Source organism: Elgaria multicarinata, chromosome 9 (genome assembly GCF_023053635.1).
Source record: "Elgaria multicarinata webbii isolate HBS135686 ecotype San Diego chromosome 9, rElgMul1.1.pri, whole genome shotgun sequence".
Lineage (NCBI taxonomy): Eukaryota > Metazoa > Chordata > Lepidosauria > Squamata > Anguidae > Elgaria > Elgaria multicarinata.
The window spans coordinates 82829283-82850783 of NC_086179.1; positions in this window are offsets into that span (position 1 = coordinate 82829283).

Genomic DNA, 21501 nt, shown 5'->3' on the forward strand with positions numbered 1-21501 from the left:
GAAAAGAATTCTAACAAATGAGTAGTTGCCATATTTTGGGTTGTCTTTATCCCAGAAGAGAATAATATCTAGGTTCAAATTAGAAAGTCTTGTTGAGAGTAATTGGGTTTTAGGGCAGGGTGGGGGTGGGGTTGTATTATTTTTGTTTTGTTTAGTAATTCATGGCAACTCTCCAGTAAGACTCCTACAAAAATTAATAATATACACATGTCTACCTCAAGCTGCTCTTGGGTACAGCCAAATTTGGAAACAAGAAATCAAGAACTCAGCTATATATTTTACCCCACTGGGAATTAATAATTTGATAATGACATTCATGCAGGTCTGCCATGAGGGAGAGAGTGCTTGGATTGCCTTTGCCGGTAGGAATGTACGAACTGAAGTCCCAAGTGTGAAGTTTCTCATATCTTTTGATTTTATTATTTTTTTTAACTTAAAGGAACTGTGCAAGATTAAAAGCAGGCAAATGATGCTCTGGGGACATCTAGGCACAGATTACCTATCGGCAAAGGCAGTTCTGTCATTTCATACACGATTCTGAATTTTAACATCACAACTGATTTGGATAATAATAATAATAATAATAATAATAATAATAATAATAATAATAATAATATCTTTTACATGGCAATCCTATACCTGTCTACTTGGAAATAAGTCCCATTGAGCTCAATGGGGATTACTCACCGGTAAGTGGGTATAGGATTACAGTGTATGAGAGCAATCCTATGGGCTAGATGCCCAAAGGATGGAGGCTTCTGAGATTGGAGTCCATCATGTATTACCCAGCTCAAAACATAACTAGTTATGTGCTGGTTAGGGAAGACTGCCCCTAGTGACCAAAAATGTTACTGCAGGCTTCAACTACATGGACATTATTTCCACATGGAAATTATTGAATATGTTTTAAAAATAAAATACCCCTGAGGTGCACACCTCTACAGTCCCCTTAGTATGCATGCCATATTTCAGGTGTTTAGGCTTCACAGAGCTATTGTGCCGATGGACAGATGGGTGGACAGACAGATAGACACTTCCCCTTTTATTATTATAGATGTTGCTCTATTCATTGTATAAGAGTTAGATTGCAATTGTAATTGTGTATTACATTAATCTGTATTAATTTTATATGAACAAATTTGAGGCGGAGCTGAAATGCTCTTCCCCCATTCATAGGTAGAAAAATGTGAGAAGCATTTTTTTCAGAGATTTTGGGTGGGGGTGAACTTGTTCTTAGCTGCATTACACTAGCCCCGATGGTTGTCAGGTGGTGGCTAGCATTTTGTATCCCCCCCCCCATAATTCCCCTTCACATGTTGCTTTGTTTTCTACCATGTCTCCTCCAGAATGTGCTTGTAAACAATGTAGCATCATTGATGGAGGCCAAATGGCCAGGAGCCGTTGAGAGAAGCAGCCATGTTCACTGGCATTGTGGCAGAGACAGATGGAAGGGGTATGCTGATGACACGCAACTCTCCTTCTCCTTCTCATCTTCATCAGATGAGGCTGTGGATGTGCTGAACTGGTGCCTGGCTGCGACAATGGTCTGGATGAGGGCTAATAAACTGAAACTCAATCCAGACAAGACTGAGATGCTCCTGGTGGGTGGTTCTTCTGACTAGATGTGGGGTGTTCAACCGGTTCTGGATGGGGTTGCACTCCCCCTAAAGGAGCAGGTTTGTAGCTTGGGAGTTCTCCTAGAACCATCTCTGTCACTTGAGGCTCAGGTGGTCTCAGTGGCACGGAGTGCCTTCTACCAACTCCGGTTGGTGGCCCAGCTATGCCCCCATCTGGACAGGGATAACCTAGCTTCAGTTGTCCATGTTCTGGTAACCTCCAAATTAGATTACTGCAATGCCCTCTACGTAGGGCAGCCTTTGAAGACGGTTCGGAAGCTGCAGCTTGTGCAAAATGCAGCGGCCAGATGGATAACTGGAACCAGAAGGTTTGAACATATAACACTGATTAAATGGATATTGTTGTTTTTATGCTTTTGATGGTTTTAAATTTTGTATACTTTTTAATGTTCACTGTTTTTACCTTTTGTAAACTGCCCAGAGAGCTTCGGCTATGGGGCGGTATATAAATGTAATAAATAAATAAATAAATAAATAAATAAATAAATAAATAAATAAAATAAATTCATCTCCCCCCAAATTTGCTCTCAAGGAACTTCAACTTCACCTGAAAATTTGTAAATTCAAATGTTCGGACTAGTTCTACTTTACAGTCACTTTAATGTGGCTGAACTGGATACTGAAAAGTCTGAATTGGAGAGTTACTGAACTGGAACTGAGCCTGATGTTTTGACTCCCTTACTCTTAGTTTTTATTCTTGATGTCATATATTTTTGATGAGCTAAGTACAAACTCATCATGTGTCAGCTTGCAACCCTTACACAATATGATCTGTTATTAGTTGCTCAGTATGATCCTCCTGTACACCCTTGATTCGAATTGGTTTTCTCACTGGAGAAAGAAATAGCCCCCAGATAGTGTTTCTTCAAACAATGCGAATGGAACATTATCTGCTCAGAGGAGCCCATGGTGGACTCACCTGGTTTGCATTGCTTGTATGCCATGCCCTTCTTTGGCTCTGACCCCAAACTCTACTCTGTCAGTTATGAAAGGGACTCCACACATGGGCAGCTATATATGCATAAGCAGTAAAATAGAGATCCCTGGTCATACAGGGTTCTCACTTGCATGGAAGAGCCCACATGTGTATAGCTATGCACATAGAGAACCCCTTTCACACTTCCAATGAATGTGTGGAATTTGAGGATGGAGCAGGGCTGGTGATACAATCCCTCTTCTCCCTCCACTGTGAAAAAAGCCTATCATGGTCAACATTCCTCTGTTCTCTTGACTGCAATGGATTTGGGACACTCTTAGCTCCATCATGCACTTCGCCACTCTGCATGGAATTATTATTCCTAACATTTTCCTTTAGAGCAGGGATGGGGAATGTCCAGCCTGTGAGCCTAATCCAGTCTGCCAAGGTCCCCTATCCAGCCCACAGAGGCTTGGGCTCCCTCTACAGGCCCGGCCCTCTTCCCTCCTGAAGCACTGGTCCCTGGCCTGGAGGCTGCTCAGGCCTTTGCGAACAGGCCCCAGACATTTTGCTGCCTGAGGCAGAATAGTAAGTAGCACCCTCTCCCCAAGTCTGGCCAAGTCTGGCACCTGAGGCAGAAAATCCCACAAGTGCCTCTCACTGGGAGTAAAAATGCTATAATAATAAATTAAACTGTTAACAATTTGTTGCCTTTTCGTGTCACTCAAAATCTTCTTCCTGAGGCAGCTGCCTCACTCTGCCTAAAGGTAGGGCCGGGCCTGTTCAGGACTGGGCAGGGAGAGGAAATTCCTTGATCTCCAATCTGTGATCAGAGGTAACAAGAGCATCCCCTCAGGGAGAGCAGCACACTAACACATTAGCTGACACATTGGCTGGCGAACAAATGATGTCAGGGTGTGTGGCCCCCCCCTGATATTGTTCAGCCCATGGAGGCCTGGCTGGAAGACCCCCACCTAAAACTAATACTAATTTTCAACCCCTGATATAGAGGAAGGGGAGAGAGAACTCCATCTATCAAACCACTTCATGCATTTCACATAACAGACTATAAAATATCATGTTAGAAATAAGTATGTTAGCTTTTAAGGTGCCACAATATTCATTTTGCCACAACAGAAGAACACAGGCGCTCTTCTGAAATACAGTGGGCATTTCAGAGTGGAGGCCATTTTGACAATTTGGTGTGGGGGTGGGTGGGTAATTTGCATAAAGTAATTCTCAACGTTGATTAATTAAGGGTTTTCTGTATGAAAGGCAGCCAGTGATCCCTGAAGCACTACTGTTCTTCAAACAACATGAGTGACTTTCAAAATGCACCACCCTTGCCGATGTGATTATGCCCAAGTAAAGAGCAATTCCTTTCTGGTCTGCAGAATCAGCACAAAGTGTAGCCTGAATTTCAATGAATTCTTCACAAATCTGCTGCGTCACTGAGACCTTTTGAAATTATGCATGCAAACCACAAATGGGAGCTTTCAAATTGGGTGGAAGACCTCCTTTATTGATTGATTGAGGAAGCCCGTTGTAGCAAATGATGCAGGGGAACTGAATTTAACCCTCTCTGTGTTTGTCAGTTTGGTATGTTAATATACTCTTCACGTTTTTTTGGTTGTTTTTTTTTTTAAAAAAGGTTTGGTTTTACAAAGCAAAGAAGAAATGTAACTGCTGTCAGAGGTCCTTTTGGGAGTAGCTTTTGAGTTAAATCAATAGTTCTCCTGGCTAAACATCTGAAAAAATAACCTAGGTAGACCTCTTCTTAATATAGTGCTGGGTCGGACTGCTTCACAAATCATTAGCTTTAGACTTCCAATATCTGAGCTAGTAAACACAAGCCAGTTTTTAGGGAAGGTGAGAAGGTCTTCTCTCTTTTCTGGTGTGTTATCAGTGTGTGCAGAGAAAGTAAATCAATTAATTGTCTTCAATTACTATCACTTTTCACAGATTTATTTGGTTTACCCTAGTTACGTTCTGAATTGCACTGAGCTGAGGTGATTTTTTAAAACACTTCTGACTAAGGCTAGACCATGAATATGTCACTCTGGAGGTCAACCCATGACATTGGTTTTCTCCCAGATGAATGAAAGGTTAGCAGTCCTGGATGATAGTCTTAGAGGTGGCCCAAGGTACTTGGTGCCTGCAGCAGAACATCTAAGTGATGCCCTTCCTGGCGGTAACAATATTATAATAATAACTGACCATTTCCTTTCCTTTAATGGCATTCCACCTCAGCCTATCTAATGGCAGGAGCGGCGCTGAGCAGACCAAATAATGTAATCCTATTCATAGTCAGAGAGTGACACCATTTTAGGTCCAATTTATAGATTCAGCAAAATCAAGGATTCAATCCTAAATTGAACTGGTTTAGACACACCCACCCACTTCAATGCCTCATAGGAAAGGAAAGGAACCTCTTGTGCAAGCACTTGAGTCATTGCTGACTCCTGTTACCTTTCCCCCAGCTAGCTGGGTACTCATTTTACCGACCTTGGAAGGATGGAAGGCTGAGTCGACCTGAGCTAGCTGCCTGAGAACCAGCTTCCGCTGAGATCGAACTCAGGCCGTGGGGAGAGTTTCGGCTGCAGTAACTGCCGCTTACCACTCTGCGCCACACGAGGCTCAATGCCTCATAATGCACCTTTTAAAAACATCTTGTCAGGAAAAAGGCTAGATTAAACTCTCCTTGAGATTCTAGTTTTACATGTGTAAGGAACCTTCTAGATAGGGGAAAATGCCAAGCTGCAAGTCCCGTGAAGTGGTATAATCTACGAAAAACTTTACCCTGTATTAAGGATATGTGAATTAACAAAACTTAAGTTTACCAATGTTCCCCAAATTCCATCTTGAAGCTTGTTCTGGCTCAAGTCTGTATCAGATTGTGAGCATTGGTTCCCCCCCCCCCCCCGTGTTACTTTTCGCATACAAATCTGTGCTTATTTTTGTGTGCATTTTCGTGGAAGTTGTGCATAGCTTTGAAATGTACACATTCTTCTCCCATTGATTAAAGCACATTTGTGCACATGTTTCAAAGGCATGCATACTGTCAAACACATGTTTTTTGATCCACAAATCACATTGCCAGCTCAGAAATGTATAGACTGGGACTGCAGCTTGCATCCAAGTCTGTGTTCGACCCAGAAGGTGCAAACTTGGTAAATCCTAATTAAAAAATTGAACTGAAGTGATGTGTCATAGATCCCTACCCTGAGTTGTAGTTTTATGTGTGCCCTAATTACAGTATGCATATGCAATAACATCCGTGGTGGTAATGTCCTATTTGAAAAGTGGTGGTATCAAGAGAACTCTGCCATATTGGAGCACAACATATTTATGTACTGTATCCACAGTGCCTGTGGCACTCTTCCTATCTAGACATTCAGCTACAGACTATTTAGATAGAGAATTTGTACAAAGCCATAGTCCATGCTTGGGCCCATGTGTATTCATTTGCGGGTTAAAAATGAACTTAGATGAAGAAGAAGAAGAAGAAGAAGAAGAAGAAGAAGAAGAAGAAGAAGAAGAAGAAGAAGAAGAAGAAGACCTTGCCACATACTCATCACACACAAATATCCATTCACTGGCTTTGAAATACAAGTGTTAACTATATTATTATTATTATTATTATTATTATTATTATTATTATTATTATTATTAAAATTTCTAACCCGCCTCGTCATCCTGATTGAGACAGGGAACAACAACAGCATAAAACATTAAACAAAACATAATATACATTGTTAAAACTTCCTAAAAACATCCTAAAAGCATCCTAAAATTCCACTGGATAGTGGATAGGCCTGCCAGAAGAGATCAGTCTTTATAGCTTTCTTAAATGCTAAAAGACTATTAAGTTGACGAATCTCCTCTGGCAGGCCATTTCACAGTCTGGGAGCAGCAGAGGAAAAGGTCCTCTGGGTAATACTTGTCAGCCTAGTTTTGGCTGGCTGAAGGAAGTTCTTCCCAGAGGACCTGAGTGTGTGGGGCGGATTTTACAGGAGAAGGCGATCCCGCAGGTAGCCTGGACCCAAACCATGTAGGACTTTAAAGGTGATAACCAACACTTTATACTTCGCCCGGAAACTAATCGGCAGCCAGTGGAGTGATTTTAATGTTGGGGTAATATGCTCACCCCTAGATGTACTGGTGACCAATCTGGCTGCCATATTTTGAACTAATTGAAGTTTCTGAACTAGGTACAACTGTAGCCCTATGTAGAGCGCATTGCAGAATTTTGTTGGGCACCATTTTGTGATGGTGCCAACAACTGGGCATGTTTAGCCTGGAGAGGAGAAGATTGAGGGGAGACATGATAGCACTCTTAAAAGGTTGTCACATAGAGGAGGGCCAGGATCTCTTCTCGATCATTCCAGTGTGAAGGATATGGAATAACGGGCTCAAGTTACAGGAAGTCAGATTCTGGTTGGACATCAGGAAAAACTTCCTGACTGTTAGAGCAGTATGACAATGGAACCAGTTACCTAGGGAGATTGTGGGCTCTCCCACACTAGAGGCATTCAAGAGGCAGCTGGACAACCATCTGTCAAGTATGCTGTAGGGTGGATTCCTGCATTGAACAGGGGGTTGGACTCGATGGCCTTTTAGGCCCCTTCCAACTCTACTATTCTATGATTCTATGATTAGTTCATTAAATTCCTAAATGGGGTTGACAGGTTTGGTCAAATTTACTTTTTATGTTGTTTAGTATCTGTTTATAACAATGATTAAACATGAGCCATCTCTTCCTAACCCTCTCGCAGACCGTCAATCTTTGTGGAAGGATGCATTAGTCTCAAAACATCTTTGGTACCTTGGTTACTTCCCATTATTCCATACACTTTTGTTTCAAAACTGGATGCGATCTCTTTATTAATTCATGTTGATTCATTGTTTTCTTTTGTATTCAGTTTACATTTGTATCCTTTTGATAAATTCAATAAAAGGAATGATGAAAAATAGGAAAAATGAACTTCAGTATATTTGCTTTGTGAAATAATGGAACTAGATCAGCAGCAGAAGCTGGAGAGATTCTAAATTTGCTCTTATTGACATTTGAACAATCTTTTTTAAAAACAACAACAATGTATCCATGTAATTTCTAAATTTAACAATTACAACTTACATTTTATATTTCTGTTTTCCAACAAAACAGATATGTGTTTTCAACATAGGTTCAAACAGTTAATTTATGTGAATAATGCAAATTAATTACCAAAGTTAATCTGGACAAACCAAACACAATAAATTCAGTCTGTAAAAGTTGAAAAAATAATCGCGACTTTAATGCTTTGCACACCTAACTGAACACAATGGTGCTCACTTCTGAGTGAACATACTTAAGACTTCTCTCTTCTAAAGAAAAAAATAAGATCAAGAAAAAGAAGGAAAGAGACAGGAAAGGGAAATCCAAATTGACATGATGACACTATGCTATAGGTGTCCTTAACATTAACAAAGTGTCCTGCCATTAATATAGAAACCCCCATGCCCCTTCCCCACAAGGGGAATGTAATAGAGACATTTTGTGGGATACTTTGGGGGTTAGTGTTATGGGACTGAACCCCAGGATCAAGCAGTATCCCAAGGAAGCCTCAGATGAGTGGAGACTCATCAGAAACATCACACATTTTGGTGGAAGATGTGGCTGTACCCGTTCCCCCATAGCACATTCATTTCTCAACCTTACAAAAGTCAGCAGACACAAAATCAATCAAGTGCCCTTTAAAACCCCCAACTGGCTCTATTCGTGTCAACTATCAAAACTGAATTTGGTTCTCTGGCTGAAGGGGTGCCCACCCGTGATTTAATTATTGCTATTGTAATTTTTGTAAACCGCCCAGAGAGCTAAGGCTGTTGAGCTTCGGCTGTTGGGCGGTATAAAAATGAAATAAAAATGATTTATACTGTTGTTTTATACTTTGAATGTTTTTAAATTTTTGTGAACCACCCAGAGAGCTCTGGCTATTGGGCGGTATAGAAATGTAATAAATAAATAAATAAATAAATAAAACTATGGCACAGGCCTTTCAGCCTACATAAGGCATCAATTAGCTTCAGTTGTCTGCTAAGACAACATTTCTGTATTTTTGTATAGCATTTCTGTATAGCTACAACAGTGGGGAGATCTGCAGTTAGCAGGGCCCACTGTCCATGGTCCTGACCTCCCCAACTGTTGTTTAAAGCAACTTAACCTGATTTGATCTGCATTTTCCTCACCCTTCCTGACTTGGCCTGCTCAGAAGAGACTAGGCTGAACTATGCCCAATTTCTATGGGAGCCTTAAGATCCAATGGAACATGATGTTTAGCATTCTTCCCCCCCCCCCGAGAATTTGTGTTAGATATTTCCCAAATGATTTCACAACAGGAATTTCCCAATGACAGAAGCTCTTTTTAGGGCGATGTCATCTAGTTAAGTTGAATCATTGTTCTTCTTATTCTGTGTCCTTTTCGTATATGAATTTCTTGGTCAATGGGAATTTTAGTAATGAAATGCTAAATAGTACTGTGTTTTCGAAGTCTGTCAGTTACAAAACTACTTTGCTTCTTCAACGTATAATATAAATGGCGAGCACAAATAATGACTCAAAACACTTTCAGGGCACAATCCTATGCAGGTTTAGACAGAAAAAAAGTCCTACAACTCCCAGCATCCCCCAGCCAACATGCATAGGATTGCATGGATTGCACCCTTATTATATCTTCCTTTTGATGAGTTCTGTAAATTAAAATACTGGACTAGTTTTCTAAAACCTGAATGAATGGAAACAATTAAATGTGTTATCAACATTAGGCATAAATATAGTTATTAAATGTAATGCTCTCCTAACCTCTTTTTAATTTCTGCACATCTATTCCTGAGAGTCAATAACACATGGTTAGTAAATAATGTTATGCTCTTAACTACAAATACTATTAACATAGTTGCCATTTAATAGAAAATATTTCTGCAATATAGAAATATGACCTGATTTTTGATAGCAGCATTCATTTGGATTTCCTAATTAAGGTGATGGTGTGACATTATTGCATTGTGAATCAGAGATTAGTCCTTTACAACTCTTAGATTTGTTGTTACAAGCATAGTTAGGCACCTGTCAAGGGCCTACACCCCCAGCCCCAGCCCAAAAGAGACCCCTGGAGTTGCTCCTCCTCTCCATCATGGCAATCTACAGTGGTGGCCAAAATTGTTGACACTTTGAAATTTTCATGTTTTGCAACTTTGCATGCTTATAGAAAATGTACTGTTTCACGAAATTCAAATGTTTATATATCAATTGAAATAGAATTTAATGCTGAGTTCAATACAAAAACCAGAATACAAATATCTGCAGTACAAAAAAAATATGCTTACTTTAGTCTAAAAACAAACACAGGTGTGATTGAGTGAAGAAGTGGATTGGAATTGCAAACCCTACTGGCCAATCACAGTCCCTGCTCTGGGGACCAATCGCATGGCAGTAGCTGCGATACATCATGTTACAAGTTGGGGAAAGTCAGTTTTGCTGTTTGTCTGTAACTGAAGCGCAATTAGAGATTGTGTGAATATTTGAAGTATTGCTCAAATTAAAAGTATACATAAGTACATCATAACAAGAGCAATGGCACCAGAGAAAAGAGTTGATTGGATACCCAGGAAAAGAATCAGGTTTGTTGTATTATGTGAATCAGGTCTTTCAATTGATATATAAACATTTGAATTTCGTGAAACAGAACATTTTCTATAAGCATGCAAAGTTGCAAAACATGAACATTTCAAAAAGTGTCCACAATTTTGGCCACTACTGTACTTGTTCGCCTGCCTTGTGCTCTGACCCAGACAATGGTGCTGTTGAGAATGAGGAGCAGCAGATGTCAGGACCTGCTTGGGGTCTGGCTCTCTGCCTGCCAAGCAAGCACATGGTAGCATTGAAGAGGAAGAGATGGAGGAGCTAAAGCTGGTGGTGACAAACGGCAGTGAGAAGGTAGATTCGCTGACGGAGGGGGCCCATCGAGTGTGTCTTATTTATTTATTTATTTATTTATTTATTTATTTATTTATTAAATTTATATACTGCCCCATAGGCAGTTTACAAAAGTTTAAAACAGTGAACATTAAAAAGTATACAAAATTTAAAACCATCAAAAATATAAAAACATCAGTATAAAACAACAGTATCCGTTTAATCAACAACAGTTTTGGTGTCCATTAAAAACAAATGAACTTAGCATATGTTGTTAAATGCTGTTAAATGCCTGGGAGAAGAGAAAAGTCTTGACCTGGTGCTGAAAAGATAACAATTTGGCGCCAGGCGAGCCTCATCAGGGAGATCATTCCACAATTGGGGGGCCACCACTGAAAAGGCCCTCTCCCTTGTTGCCATCCTCCGAGCTTCCCTCGGAGTAGGCACTCAGAGGAGGACCTTAGATGTTGAGCGCAGTGTATGAGTAGGTTCATGTCAGGAGAGGTGTTCCCAACTGTGTAAGGATTTATAGGTTAAAACCAGCATCTTGAATTGGGCTCGGAAATGTATAGGCAGCCAATGCAAGCAAGCCAGAATTGGTGTTACATGTTCAAACCTTCTGGTTCCAGTTATCAATCTGGCTGCTCCATTTTGCACAAGCTGCAGCTTCCGAACCGTCTTCAAAGACTGCCCCATGTAGAGGGCATTGCAGTAATCTAATTTGGAGGTTACCAGGGTATGGACGACTGAAGCTAGGTTATCCCTGTCCAGATAGGGGCGCAGCTGGGCCACCAAACAGAGTTAGTAGAAGGCACTCCATGCCACCGAGGTCACCTGGGCATCAAGTGACAGAGATGGTTCTAGGAGAACCCCCAAGGCTCCGCAAAATCCTGGCGCTGGCATGGTAATAGTTAACGTGACGAGTACAGACATGGAGAGGACATTCAGATGAGCCCAACTGTGCTCAGCTGAAGCTGGCATTTGCATTTGGAGGAAATCGTCCATCATAGGGGCAGGTTTCAGAAGATCACTTATAGAATTATTATCCCTTAAACTCATGTAAAACATTTTAGTTGAGTTGGGGGAAATGGATGTTTCTAAACCAGATCAGAGATTGTGAGAAAAGAGGAGAATAATATGTAATAAAAGCTGTGTGTTAATGAGGGCTTTATGAGGTCACCAGGAAATCTGTGTACTAAAACCAGGTTGTCAAGATATTGCAGAGCACAGTATTAAAACTATACAGTTTCTCATCAGCTAATAAAAGAAAATTCTAATTATTTCCATTGCATAAATCCAAACTGCCTGACTGCAGCTCACATACCAGCATGTCTCCACTGCATTTCTTCCAGATGGGTAAAATATACCTCCTATACATCCAGAGTTTTTATTTTTTTTTCTGGCAGGAGCATCCCTGAGTGAAGATCCTCTTAGGATATACCTGTTGGTCATAGAGACCATTTTTGTCAATTTCTCCTCTCCCTGCAGCTCTCCAGAACAGATTTTCAAGGGGCACAGCGGAGGAGAGAATCGGTAAAGAATCACCTCCTTCCCCATTCAACCAGCAGAAAAGCTCAGCTGGAACAAAAGCCTTCTGTGAACGGAAGGACTCCTTCATCTGCAGGAGGCGTTTTGCTGGATCTGAACCATTAACTAAAGATGAATGAAGGAAATCTGGATCTTTCATTTCTATTTTTTTTATAGAATGTAACCACATCGATCAATTATCCTAAATAAATAGCTTCCTTCCTTCCTTTCATTATGATGCATTGTTAGTGGTCTCTTATTTTGCACTTGGCAAAGCTCTTTACTCATTAAAAAACACGCACACAAAAGAACCAGGAGATCAAGTGGTAATTGAGCCACAAAATGCAAGACTGCAAGGTGTGGGGAAAATGAACAATGCTTCAAAGCTATCAAGGAAGTTGACAAGCGTCCTGAACAAGATGTTACACTGCGAATTTTCTAAGGATTTGGCAGGAAGGAAATGAGAACAGAGCATAAAAGTATTTTGGAAACAAATCAAGACATAAATTTCCTTTCAAAAATCCAAATTTATATTCTACTTCGCCACAGAATTTGTCTGCAATCATTCTTTACTTTCCCATGTCTCCAGGTTGCTTGCCTTCCTCTGTTGCTTTTTGTACTTCTTCTGTTTTAGGTTACTTTCTGGTTTTGCCTATTAAGCTCTGTAAGACAGTGTTTACACCGCTGGCCCTCATTAATAAGTAATGATACTATTAGTAAATAATAATTTGAGCTGTAGAAATCCAAGAACAGATTCAGTTGGATTTATAGGTAGGGGAGGGAAGGTTCAAAGCATTGAAATGAATTTGTTGACATGCAATGCTTTGTTCTTATAGGAACAGAACTTATGCATTGAAGGGGATGCAGGATTGGGCCTTCTAGCCCCACGCTGATGCTGCTTGTGTGAGACAGCTCCACTCCCAATGTCCATGCATTGGTGTGGATGTTTACAGGAGGGAGGGAGGCCTGCATGATTTGGATTCCCAGCTTTAGGTAGGCTTCCTCTTACGCAAATGCCCATGCTCCATGTGTGGACATTGGGGGATGTACCCATGGAGCAATATGACATTAAGATGAGGGCTAGCGACCTGGCCCTGCTGGCTCTTCTACATGTGAATCACTTCTGCATAAGTAACATTGTACGGAGCTACTGGGCCTGTTTAGATGACACTTCAGGCTCTGTGGTTAGCAAAACTGTGGTTCTCTGGGGTTAGCACTAACCACAAGCCATGCTATCACACACAACACTTCAAGCCACGGTTAGAGCCACTCACCCTGGTGCAGATGGCCCGACTGTGGTTAGTGAGTGAGCAGGGTTTAGCAAAATGCATCGCACAAGACGCCTTAAACCCTGCTGCTTAAGCAAAAGCCTTAACCAGCAGGGTTTTAGGTCTCTTCTGAAGAGGCCCACTGTGCCCTAAAATTAATCATTTTGAAGTTAACAATATTTGTGTTTGGAGAAGAGTTTGTCCTAATTTGTACCTGTCTTTGTTGCTGCTCAGTCCTACTTTTCGTTATGGTAGGGAGTTAAATCTTCCTGACATATCATTTTTGATCTACAGTTTTGTTTCGTTTTAAGAGCCTTGTGTGGCGCAGAGCGGTAAAGCAGCCGTTTCTGCAGCTGAAACTCTCCCCATGGCCTGAGTTCGATCCCAGCGGAAGCTGGTTTCAGGCAGCCGGCTCGGGTTGACTCAGCCTTCCATCCTCCCAGGGTCAGTAAAATGAGTACCCAGTTAGCTGGGGGAAAGGTAATAACGGCCGGGTAAGGCAACGGCAAACCAACCCGCTACAAGGCCTGCCAAGAAAATGTCAGCGAAAGCTGGAATCCCTCCAAGAGTCAGTAATGACTCAGTGCTTTTACGGGAAGTTCCTTTCCTTTTTTTAAAATTTTGTTTTGTTTTAGTATAGAGGAGTATTTACACATGTGAGTCTCCCACCTGGTGCAGCCCAGACACCAGGGTTCAAATCTGTTCCGCGTGAGTTCTGTGGATTGGGTGGAATTTTGAGGTCTGTCGTTCGCAAACCCACAAATTCGACTCGCCCCGAAAATTACATAAATAAAGTTGCAGCAACTTACAGAAGTATAGAATTTATGTAGCAATATACAGAATGTATATATTTACAGTATGTGATTTTTAAGTCTTAAAAATTGTGTATTCATCATTGTAATATATCATTCTTCATCCCTCTTGCAGTTTCATCTACGAATTTATTTATATGAATTTCGGATATATTTTTAAAGCTGCATGTCCACGGAATCCCCCTGATTCACAGATGCTGGTCTGATGTGAAATAAACAGCCTGGATTACAAGAAAACCAGACACATTTCAGTCAATTTTAGATTTTTTTGCCATCCCTACCAGACACAAGTTTGCCAACTCAATGGGAACTAGGCCTCAGACACAGCAAGAATCTCTCTCTTGCTTTTGAATGTTTTCAACCCCTGGAACAAAATGAAAATGTAACACAGAGGACTTGGGGGGAGGGTCGATGGACAACTGTGAGTGGGTGACCTGTATGCCTTGCTCAATCTGCTGTCCAGATGCTGTTGATGAGCAACTTCAAGACCCATCTCTCCGTTGCAATGGTTCTTTATCTTGATACTGGACTTGGACAGGAGGATACCTTAGAAGGAGAGACCAATCTTCTGGCAACTCTTCAGGTTGAGGACTGTGCTCTGTGAAAGAGGACACAAAATGCTACATAGGGGGTTTGGGGACACTGCTGAAAGGGGTGGACTGTGGTGTGGGGGAGCTGAGGTGAAAGGGGGAAGGTCCCAAAGGCACTTTGGAGCTGCTTTCATGGAAAGTGCTTCCACATGGTTTAGGGGTATCTCTTCCTTCTCCTTCAGCCTCTCCACCATAGCCCACCCCTCAGTGGGGGGACTGAGGAATGAGGGGAAGGTCCCTGAGGCACATTCTGTGAGAAGGAGCTCCATTCAAGGGAAGTGCCCCTTCCCCTCAGTTTCCTGTGCTGCAGTCCACCCAATCAGCAGGGTCCCACTCTGTAGCATTTGGGGAACTGTGAGGGTCTTCTGTGGGGAAGAGAGTCCACTCTCACCAGCCCTTTTATGCAGGCTTCACTCTGAATCTAACTCTATGTTACGGTGCTCGTGGTGGGGAGGATGAATTACTATTTAATTGTGGTTAGACTGATTCTTTTGCTATAGAAATGTGAGGGTCTGCATGGCAGACCCATCTCAGGTTGCACATGGAGCCTGGCCAAATAATGATTCTCCGGACCCAGCGGAAGCACAGCTGCAAAGTGCCTGGAAATGGGCGTTTTTACAAACACAGACGTAAAGCAAGGTACGGAATGAGATATGCTGTCACGTTCCAGCTTGAACTAGCATTAAGGCTTTGTAAATATGCCTCCTATTTATTCAGGGGTTATTTAAATCCCCTTGTTAGTGGAGGAATTCTTACAAGAGGTGACAGATGGTGGTTGGTCGGTGTTGGTTGTTTGCCATGGCTGGTAATTTGCAGTGTGTCCATCTCTATAATTGCAGAGCAAAAGTTCAGAATGCCTTTTCTTTACCACTGCATTAATCACAAGCAGCTCAAACATTTCTAGGATTTCGGGGGAAGGCCTGCCAGGCGAGAGGGCTTTAGCATCAACTTCTCCCATTCCTGGATATTAAAGACAATGTAGGAAGCATAAAAAGGTGAAATGGAGGTTCTCTTCCTGGGACTCTGAGAGGTTCTCTAGATTGGCTTTTCCCAATCTGGTCTCCTCCAGATATGTTTGACTACAACTCCCAGCATCCCCCAGCCAGGCAGGCTGAGGGATGCTGGGAGTTGTAGTCCAGGATGGATCTAGATAAAACAGCTCATCATGATATCATATTTCTTGAGGTACACTTTCAGGTACAGCTCAAGAAAGCGACAAAACGTTCATATTGGATAGAAGATAATTATCCTTATAGTTCTGAGAGTGCAGGGAGTTTTGTTAACTAGTGCTGTGCCAAAAAATTCAATTCTTCCATTTTTAGCATTTTGTAGCAGAAGAAGGGAACGGAAACTATAGTAGAAGAGGCTGGGAGGGATGAGAGGTTTGGAGAATTTTCTCCTTGGGGAGGTGGTCAGGATTTCTACATTCCTCTTTAAGTGTAGGAAGTTTTGAGGGAATCATCTATATTTTATTTAACTCACCCCCCAACAACAACAACACTCCTGGGCTTTTGCAGGAGCCTACGAGTTCTTCCTGAATGCCTATTGGAGAGAGCAAGGTCCCATGGTCTCCAATAGGCATTCATGAAGAACTGCCAGGCTCCTCCAAGTCCTGGGGGAGTTGGTTTTTTAAAAATAAATGAATAAATAAATAGAAATAGAAAGAAAACTCCCAAATAATTGGCTACACTTTTAAAAGAGACGTGGAAATGCTGTCCCCCTCCCCAAGGAGAAAATACACCAAAATTCTCCCCTTCTGCAAAAGAAGCAGAAAAAAAATGTGTCTTTCGCAGGGAGAGAAAAAGTCTCCCCCCCCCAAAAAAAGTAGAGAATAGGATTCAGCATAGCACTATTACTACCACAGGGAAATATTCAGTCAAGAGTTCCCCTACCTGCAGCCTTAAGTGGTACAGTCCAAGAAAAGTGTGAACTGAAAGAATGGAAGGACTAGAGAGTCTTAGGCCTTAGTTAGACCTACCAGTCTACTGTGACGGAGGGGTGAAGATGTTGCTTTTTATTTTTTTAAATTTTCCCGCTCCCCCCAACCCACCCCCAATGGGCGCAGAGCTCCTGGGGAGTTCTGCGCCCTGTGCGCTGGTCCCAGCTCCTCGCAAGTAACTGCGAGGAGCTGGGACAAACCGTGATGGCGGTCCACACTTTCCGCAGACTCGGGATCATCCCGAGACCATGGAAAAAGTGGGCCTAAAGTGTAGGGTCATATCCCAGGGCAAGGGGGGGACCATCCTTCCCTGATCCCGGGATGCCCTGTGCGTCATGTGAACGCACGGGGTCGATCACGGGGATCTCCCTGGGATAAAGCCCTGTCTAGCTTCAAAAACATTTCTGAAAACCCCATATATCATAAAAACAAAAATTAAATGTTCAGCTGGGGCATAAGTGGCATCCTTTTGCCATACTGCAAACGATAATCATAGTTGAACTAGAGTGCTCTTGGCATACTAGCCAAGTGCATCTGTAGAATATGCAGGCGTAAATGCTACTGTAGCTAGGACCTGTTTGCATTCTATTTTCTTGCAGGTAAGAGTATATTTCTCAACTCCCCTCGCCAGAAGTTTGCCCATCTGTTCAGTGTGGCCCGAGCACAATGATAGTTGGAACAAGCAGCCCTCGAGAGCGTTCTTTCAGTATTACACTGACTTAATGAGGAATGCAGTATTTGGAAGTACGTATGCACTTCATAAAAGTTGCAAGGTGATGCCTTTTTAAAAATGTGACGTACGAGTAGAAAGATATTGGTTTTCAGCAATGCCTGCATGCCATTAAAAGAACCTTAAACAAGAGGTCCCTCTAAGAAATACACATCATATAGGGTTAAAGTTCATATTACAAAACAACAACAACAATAATAATTGTGATATATTTATTCAGTGCCACAAGGAACTATAGTGGATCAATTAAAAGGATTTAAAAGATCTCTGTACTCATGGAAGTGATAATATAAATGGTGTAAAGAAGTGTCTATTTCGTCTCAAGTGGCCTAGAATTTAAATTATACTGAGCTGGGGGTGGCGACAGCCGACAGAAAGTTCTGGCGTGGGCTGGTCCATGAAGTCACGAAGAGTTGGAAACGACTGAAAGAATAAACAACAAACTGCCTACTGGTCTATTAACCTTTGCTCACAGCTGGCTCTAAAAACATCAGAATAGTTATTATTGCATTGATTTTCTCGATAATCCCAGAGTGCAGGACATGGAATAGTGGGCTCAAGTTACAGGAAGCCAGATTCCTGCTGGACATCAGGAAAAACTTCCTGACTGTTAGAGCAGTACGACAGTGGAACCAGTTACCTAGGGAGGTTGTGGCATTCTACCACACTAGAGGCATTCAAGAGGCCGCTGGACAGCCTTCTGTCAAGTATGCTTTAAGGTGGATTCCTGCACTGAGCAGGGGGTTAGACTTGATGGCCTTATAGGCCCCTTCCAGCTCTACTATTCTATGATTCTATATCCTGCCTTTTTCCCTCTTGCAAAGATCCCAGGGCAGCTTAAACAGTCCTCCTCCTCTTCTCCAATTTATCCTCACCACTCTGTGATGTAGATTAGGCTGAGGGTCAGTGACGTCATGCAGTGAGCTTTATGGCCGAGTGGGAACTAGAACCTGGATCTCCTGAGTCCTAGTCCAACATTCTTAACAGTACACCACACTGGTTCTCAGAGCCATCTAAGTCCAGCATTCTGTTTTCCAAAATGGCATAACTAACTAAATATATAGCCAGATGCCTCTAGCAAGCCCTGAGGCCGGAAATGAACCAATACCCTCCCCCCTCCAAGTGTCCCAGCATCTGGTGTCATTCGAATGTATACTGCCTCTGAGAATGGGGATTGCACTTGGCTAAGAGCCATTGGTAGATCTACACTTCACATATGCGTTCAATCCTTTAAAACAACGACAACCCGTCTCAGCCTGGTGATAGCCATCACTGCATTTTGTGGCAGTGAATTCCATAAATGAATTAAGTGCCGTGGGTTGTATCCAATGTTAGCCCTACTTAGAGTAGACCCATTGAAATGAATGAGACTTATGTTAGACTAATGTTGGGTACAAGTCATTGTGCTAGTCCTTTGCTTTTCACCCTTTACTGGGCTAGAAGCCTTGTCTTGGCGTTCCCCTAAGTTCTGGATTGCTCTTCTTTATGGCATCTGAGGGGCCTCTGTGCCACAGGTGTAGAACTCTGTTCAAAACCAAATGCTCAGTTATTTTCCCCTCTAGACCAGAAGAGTGATACAATCTATGCTGTACACTGTTCTTATTTACTTGGATGGCAATACTACAGAAGGAAGCTATGCTTGTGGCAAAGCAATGTTCTCTTTTATCACAATAAGCAGGGAGATTGACAGCTCAGTCCTCAGCACAATGCTCAGAGCTAAGTCCCATTAAGTTCAATGGCACTTGCTCTTGGGAGTGTAGAGGACTGCAGCCAGAATGTCACGTAAAGGCAGTTGTAGGGTTCCTTCCACTTGTGAACTGAATCTCATACCTTTACCTTGAGGATGGCCAACATCTCACATGCCAACAGGCAAATGGAGCTTGTCTTTTGACTGTGCAACTGTGATCTGAGGATAAGGGATTCTGTTTGATTGCATTTATATCCTGCCTTTTTTTTCCTCCAAGGAACTCCGTTTCTATCCTCACAACAACAACCCTGCGAGGTAGGCTGGGCTGAGAGCCCGTGACTGGCCCAAAGTCACCCAGTGAGCTTCCATGGCCAAGTGGGGACTAGAACCTGGATCTCCCAACTCCCAGTCCAACACTCTAGCCACTACACCACACCTCTTTGTTGTCTCAGCTCCTGGTGTTCAGCAAGAAGCACCCCACCCCACAGCGTCTTTTGCTGAGACATATGCTAACCTACAGATTTCTCTGCAGTTCCTTTAGCTGTTTACAGAAGAGTTTTCATAAGTAAATATATAGGACTGGAATGTGGGCAACATCTATCTATTTATCATCTATCTATCTATCTATCTATCTATCTTGGAAGCTTTGAAGGCACACACTGCTATCTAGTGGCAAAAAGAAGTAGCATCATCCAACGAAACAGTGTTCAAGTGTTACAACCACTTTAAATGCCTCGATTTCTGTATGGTCTTTATGTTATCTGCAATGAATGTTTTATTTGTGTGCCATACTGTGACCAAAGTCTTCAGCTTGTCAATTTACCACTTGGTGGATAAATTTCAAGCCTCCTCCCCAACCATCCTACTGCTAGCTACCGAATGAGCAGACAACTTCCCCAACACTCCCTTGATGTCATTTCTCTCTGAGCCAAACTAGGTGTGATGCTAAATGCATCATTAGTAACCACGCCTGCGTTTATTTCAGCATGAATGGTAGGATCATGTAGAGGGTGATGTATCTTGGGACTGCAGTGCACATGGAAGGCCATTTTAACCCTTTTCTCCCTGCTGTGGTTGTTATGAAAATCATCCCCCCCCCACCAGGTGTTTTTGGAGTTGGAAGGAAAGCTCTCATTGATACTGCTGGGAGATTAATAGCAAGTATGGGGTAGTGAGTTTCATTAGGACTGTGGCAGAGGAAGAAAGGGATACATTCAGGTGACCATATGGAAAGGAAGACAGGGCTCCTGTGTCTTTAACAGTTGTACTGAAAAGGGAATTTGAGCAGGTGTCATTTCTATGCACGCAGCACCTGGTGAAGTTCCCTTTTCATCACAACAATGAAAGCTGCAGGACCTATACTAAAGTGACCAGATACAAAAGAGAGCAGGGCTCCTGTGCCTTTAACAGTTGTACTGAAAAGGGAATTTGAGCAGGTGTCATTTCTATGCACGCAGCACCTGGTGAAGTTCCCTTTTCATCACAACAGTGAAAGCTGCAGGACCTATGCTAAAGTGACCAGATACAAAAGAGGGCAGGGCTCCTGTGTCTTTAACAGTTGTACTGAAAAGGGAATTTGAGCAGGTTTCATTTCTATGCATGCAGCACCTGGTGAAGTTCCCTTTTCATCACAACAGTGAAAGCTGCAGGACCTATGCTAAAGTGACCAGATACAAAAGAGGGCAGGCCACCTACAGCTTTAACTGTTGTGATAAAGAGGAAATTTCACCAGGTGCTGCATTCATACAAATGACACCAGATGAAATTCCCTTTTCTGTACAACTGTGAAAGATACAGAAGCCCTGCCCTCCTTTCCATATGGTCACCCTAGATAAATATTTTCCTCCTGATGAACTCCACCCCATGCTTGTTGTTAATTGTTTTTTAAACACACGCACTTATTGGTAATAACACATTTAGGCTGCAATTCTATCCATCCTGGGATGGCATTGTAGAGGTCATAAGAGAGATCAGATGTCCCCTCAGAGTTTAGAGACAGAGCTCCAGTCTTAGAGGGGAACTTCTGATCCTGGTTCCCTCTTCATACTTCCATGAAGTGGAGCTCCAACATCAGGAAAGGTAAATAACAGGTGGGTTGGGGATGAAGCATGGGCCAGTGGGGAAGTTCTGGATTTGCAGTATCGAAAGCCCTCCCAGACCTCCACCTTGCCCCCAACACAGCGGGGGGGGGGGGGGCATGGCATTCAGACCAGCTTGTGAGCTGGTCTAAATGTTTTCCTCCCATTGCTGAGCCCTGGGAGGGAATTCAGCAATGAGTCCCAGGAAGGAATAACCGAGTCCTGGGAAGGAAGGGCCCATAGCTCAGTGTGATAGAGCACATACATGGCATGCGGAAGGTCCCTGGTTCAATCCCCGGCTTCTCCAGGAAGGGCCAGGAAAGGATCCTGCCTGAAACCCTGGACAGCTGCTGCCAGTCA